The 6051-nt window shown below is 41.3% G+C and overlaps 1 protein-coding gene across 1 annotated transcript in view; it reads left to right on the top strand.

The window, feature by feature from the left end:
• The first annotated feature begins 504 nt into the window (after positions 1–504).
• The window catches only part of sema3fb (sema domain, immunoglobulin domain (Ig), short basic domain, secreted, (semaphorin) 3Fb), a 360044-nt gene continuing 354497 nt past the window's right edge, over positions 505–6051 (top strand). The window contains 1 exon segment of the mRNA XM_028825108.2: positions 505–921. The gene's annotated coding sequence lies outside the window, so the exon portion shown is untranslated.

Here is a 6051-nt window from a genome sequence, read left to right as displayed (position 1 = left end):
CAGCTTAAAATAAACTTTAAAGTTGCTTTTTGATCGGATTTATCGATTATATTTTATGAAACACGCGCTCTATTACTGCATTTCTGGGAAGGTCTGAAGGTCTGAAGAACATATTGCGAAAAGTTAAAATAAGCCTTTTAAAACTGCCGTGCCTATTTCTATTCTTCCTCGAAGTTTTGTGAATTTATAAATATTGTATGCTATCCTACACATCTTTTTATCAACAATCTTGTAAAATATTAGTTTGAGTTTTTTCAGTAATTTTATGTTATCAGAATAGCTTCTTTTTGAAGCTTTATTTCTATTCAGTGTATTATTTTCAGTGATACATTTAACAAATTGAAGCGCTGCCTAAAAACCATTGGACGCCGACTGCCTGAAATTGAATATTGCGGCTTCAATGGGGGAGTGGCTGGGCGGTGCCAGGAAAGGTATAACCACGCCCCGTGGGCGGGTAAATGCAAATGTTATGGACTGCATCCACCTGCCAGAGCGTTTCTCTGGCAGTCAAGAGCTCCATAGTGCGGAGAGTGTCTTCATACACGCTAAAGCGATTAGACGACAACTTTAGCGAAGGGGGAGTGCATCCACGCTCATTTTTTTTTTTCCCTCCAAGGATTTGACTACCTGGGATCACCTTACACTTTGGCTAGAGATAGACAGCAACTCTTCAAGAAGACGTTTCAGCTTTATGGATTGTAGGCAACACGTCCAGAATTTATCCGCCAGGTGCCTGTTTAAGAAACAAGACCCAGAGAAAGCATTACCTGAGTGCAGCTTAACGTTTTCTAAAGGATTAGAAAAGGAGGAGATCTTCACATTGCTCTTGGGTTTTAAAAAGTCTTCCTTTGGATACAGTTGTCTTTATTTCTGAATGCATGTTTTCCTAAGTGGGAGGAGAAGGCTAGCAGCAACACAAAGGTAACTATCTTAAAAAAACTTGCATTACCGAGCACAGCGCTATAACCGTGCCGAAGTTTGCTGAATGGGAATGTATTGGTTACACTCGTGAAAGTTAAGCAATGTATTTGAGGGTGTGCACGCTCCTCTGCACTGCGCTCGTAATGTGGAATCACGGTCGCAATAAAGCACATGTTGTCATAGAGTTGTTTATATAACAAAGCTTTAAATGCAGAACACCTCTTAACCGATGAGCTTAAAGAAAGGAAAAGGCAGGGGGCTTTCAGTAAATAACTGGTTAAACAAAATGGAACAGTGCCCTGAAATGCTTTACACTGAACCATTTTATTACACAAAGAGTAATCTGACAGCATTTTTAAAACGGATTAGCTGCAGAAACTTGTTCTGACAAGCACATTTAAGTGTTAACTTATACGCTTTTCACATGCAATGTTGCGTTAACATAAACCACCCGATGAGCTTTTTTCTCTTTGTCATTTCCATTATACATCTCACCTTTTTTTTTTTTTTAGGACAACGAGGCGAGTTGACGAGATTGCTATTAACACCCCCTCCCTCCAATTTTTTAATACGCGTGGCATGGAGTCAACCGACGGGGTTTCAGTGCGATAATGAAGAGCGAAAAACGCTGCCCTGTACCCACCCATTAGGCTTTTTTTTTTCCCCCCCGTTTGACAGGCAGACCGATTCCGCTTTATCTGTGGTAGCAGTCAGCGTTTCGCAATAAGAGAGCATGGAAAGGCAAACATTGGCAGGGACCTGTGCTGTAATCCTTCATGCGGTACAGAACAACAAAAAAAAAAGGAGCCCATTCTGTAACAGGAACCTGTAGCTGCGCACAGCACGGCTTTTATCCAATTAATTGCCGCACTTCGTGTATTGTGAGATGTAATGCGCGGTAGTCACTCGCGTGAGTTGCGAGCAAATGACTGGAACATTACATCGACATTTTATATGGCGTTAGTTTATTCTGAGTAAGCCCCATGACGACATCGCTCCAGGTAATCAAGGAATTTCATAGCAAGTGGCGTGAATGAACTTCGGAGACTAGCTTCGATAATTCTAATGAGGACGATGTGTTAGAAATAATACCGAAAGCGTTTGACTGATTGATTTTAAAACACACACACACACATATATTTAAACACGTCACAAATCACTGCACTGATAACGTGAGACGAACTTTAACGAGCAAGTCCTATATCAAATTTACAGTTTTCATTTCTAAAAACAACGGGCAGCACTGTAGCCCAATATCCGCATTGCATTCTCTCCTCGCACGGACCCCGGCGCAGTTAGTTCTGTAATGTGCGCGTTGACAGCTTGGACACCGCTTATTGAAAGAATTCGGGGGGTTTGGGGTACCCTTTAATGACCGATAGAGCGGCCCATACCGGCTTTATTTGGATTCTTTGAGCCAGCACGCTAGTTTGTTCATTACGAGTACTTCAACTTGTTTTGCTCTGTGGCATGCACATACTTGACTTGAATATTCGGATATGGCTGCATGTGTAATCAATGGGTGCTGATTAATTTGAAACTTATTTAGAATAAAGGAGTACAGAATGAGGCACATCGCCTTAATATATTATATCAAGAATATCTTTGAATAAGAATTGTAATACGGTGAATAAAGAGAAATTAAAGACCCTCTCTTTAAATAATATTACCACATAACATGTGACTTTATCATAGATCGGTCAAAGCAAAGCTCATTAATTATGTAAGAAATTATGCGGTCGTATCGCAGCTTTGTTCGGGTATTGACCTGGTCTGAGGTGATTTAAAAGTGGTCTGCAATCAGCTGGGGTCTCGGCTAGGATCCGGCTCTCCATACTGGAGGAATCAAGCTTGGAAAGGGGAACTTTAGAAAACGGTTCTTTCGCACCCCTCTCTTAGAAAGAGGGGCCAAAAAAAAAGGCAACAGTGTCGGCGTCTGTTAAGAAACATTTTGAATATTCTACATTACTCCTATGGAATGCTGGATTTAGATCTAGATCGCTTCAAAAACTCCCATCCAGACTAAAACATTACGCAGTATATTTCAGAACTTGGGAATAGTCATCGTGTTGGCAGGATTACGCTTTATACGGCGCCAAATAACGACCCAACGTGCACAGCAAGATCTCCGAAGGCTCTGCAGTTTTGTTCTGTTGGTAACATATCAAATATCACAAAGTGAAACTGTGTCAAACATCCCGTTTCTAAACCACGAAACGTCGCCCCAATTTACATGACATAATCGAAGAAAGAAAACGACTGTTCAAAATAATTTTAATGTATGTCAGATTTATTAGTCCACTGAGTGCCATTCGCGAGGAAGCTCCATTTAATTAACAGACACTGCCAGTAGCCTAAACTCGAGCGGACTAGACGGACTTTTAATGAAACGGAGCGGTTGGTCAACCTGTTCGCCCCGCAATAAATGACAGAGGAAATGAAATCTCACCCCATCTGTTTCAAATAAGAAGGGCTGCAGAAAATGAATAATTAGAAAAGACATTTGCAGTGAGTCGCGCTGCATCGCTATGTCATCTCCTTTTGCAGAATGACTGTTTGTTGAACTGCCTGCGTTTAAAACTTTCATGGCGTTGTTGATGACCCTAAAGCCGTTAAGGTAAACAGCAACTCAACAGCAGAGGATTAGATGCGTGACCGATGATGAAATTGAAATAATATGGGTTCACAAAATGGAAGGGTTATATATTTAAAACACTGCAGAAAGAAAAGCTTTCCTCTCAAATTGTGTTTGCTTAGTTGAATGATCATGAAAAGAAAGAAAAACTTTTTTTTTTTCGTCGTTTAATCAAATCCCACCAATACATTTATTGCTTTTGTCCCATAGTCGATCCATCCAGCCATTATGAAACTGCTCCACGCAGTTCAGGGTCAAGCTGGGGGGCTCGAACATCTCTCTGGTGCATGGAGCGGATTACTGAAGGTGACGATGTTCGTGTCATTTAATAATCTTATATATACGCATTAGTGGCGCTCCGTTTCCAGCCTTGCACCCAGTGTTGCTGGAATTGGCTCCGGACCTTGGATTTGATTTAAAAGGGATTAAAAACGTAGGAATGTGGTGTTATTAAGTAAAAGTAAAATTGAACCAATCTGTATTTTATATATGACCCTTTCAAAGAGCTTACTGGGTTGTGTGGTACCTTTTATAGAGCCGTTATTTGATCGAGCAATACTTTATTCTGGGACGGATGTGCTTTTTGGTTCTTTGTGCTTTGAAAAACTTCCCGGATAAAAAAGTCTTTAATGTATGTTGGGCTGCAGGACAGCAACAGACCCCGTGTTACTTACTGGACATATGTAGCGAATTTATCAATAAATTCATGACTTATTGGTATTTCACAAATCTGTGTTCGTACTTATTATTTGTATGGAGCCTGTTACGGGTCTAAATAAATAAAAAAGTTCTTTCTGGATCTTTTGGGAACCAAAAAATAGTTCCCCTATGGCATCGCTCTGAAGAACCGCTCTGCCACTTTCATTTTTAAGAGTGTTTGATCATGAAATGTGATCAAGAGAAGGGCTGAGTCAGAATCAATAAGAACCATGCGAAAGCGATAGCTTAAATATAAAATAAATATTAATATTCTTGAAGAGCTTTAAACTGCGTAATGATGAATGTCTTCCGGCAGTAAAGCTAATATTTCTGTCGGGGGGTGGTTAGTGTATGAAAGTTACTCTCAAACTTAAAAAAAAAAAAAATGTATACATAACAATTTTGGGATTTAAAGATGACGGAATACTAGTTTGTATGAACCTTCGATGTTTAAGGTGGGCTAAGCCCCCTCAAAAATCATGTCAAGCCCCAACCCGCAGTCAGGTATGCTGTTACTTGTTGGATTTTGGGAACGCACCCTGCCTAAACGATCCCCCTTCTCAAGATTACACACGCCCCCCCCCCCCCACTGTGGAGTCGGAGCTGAGTTGAATTTTACCCTCGTTAGTTTCATTTGTAATATGGAGTACTATCGTTGCTTTACAGCGTTTGTAGTCTCGTTCGTTTCCTCCTCCTCTTTACTTCTCTCCAGACTAAGCCACGCGTGAGTGACAGAGGTGAGTGAGTGGGCTTGCGATGGACCGGCATCGAACCCGCGGCTGTTTCCTGCCTTATAGCCAGAGCTGCTTGGACAGGCACCGACCTCCCGTGACCCTGAACTTTATCGAGAGGGTTTGATAAACGTCTCTGAGTTGCGTTCTGAGTTTGCACTTGAAACACGTCGCCCATCAGTTGAAGTGAACGTCGCATATAACGGCCAACGGTATACGTAGCCCGAAAACGTCCCACCAGCGCACAGGTTTGCTGGGACTCCGTCAGCTAAACTTTGTCCCTTTTTCGCAAATCATCAAAGTTGACAGAGCGGCATATCCCTGAGAATTCCGATTTCAACACCAAAAAAGTGACGGGTAAATACCCGCTTGTGTACTTTCAACCGCAGCACTCATTAACATATGCAGAGCTTATCTTCCTAATAATTAGAAGGGTTTATTAGAATGCAACCTCGCCGCTTCAGCTCTAGCGCGCTTGTAAATAGCACAGGAATGACTTCATTTTGGGGTTTTACGGCTTTTATGGGGTCTTCATTTTTGTGGTTGTACACTGAAACGAGCAATAACGTCTTTTTATAGTTCCCCTGACTCGTTGTACGTTTAAGTAAATGATGAGATTGGTTTGGGTTTATTGTTTTAACGAAGAAGGCTTGTATCTGGTCTAAACAGCAGTATCCTAAAAAATATAAAGTCAACGTCTGGAGTTTTAAGGCAGGCGACAAGTATAGTTTGGATAATGGGAATTCCTCGGCAAATAAAGAGTAATATAATAAATCACACGAATAGTTTTCAATTGACAGTCTTATTGCTTAATCGTGATATTAAACGGGAGCTTTTCATCAGGGCGAGAAATTTAAATATGAAACAACTTTTTAACCGATAGGACTCTATTTGCTTTTGGCTTTTGAAACCCTTGCTCTCAATCTACTGCCGGCAAAATTTTACATTATATATATATATCCATCCATCCATTGTCCAACCCGCTGAATCCGAACTCAGGGTCACGGGGGTCTGCTGGAGCCAATCCCAGCCAACACAGGGCACAAGGCAGGAACCAATCCCGGG

The sequence above is a fragment of the Erpetoichthys calabaricus genome, chromosome 18, assembly GCF_900747795.2.
Source record: "Erpetoichthys calabaricus chromosome 18, fErpCal1.3, whole genome shotgun sequence".
Taxonomy (NCBI): Eukaryota; Metazoa; Chordata; class Cladistia; order Polypteriformes; family Polypteridae; genus Erpetoichthys; species Erpetoichthys calabaricus.
Note: the sequence above shows the minus strand (reverse complement) of the source record. Positions and strands in the feature narration are given on the sequence as shown.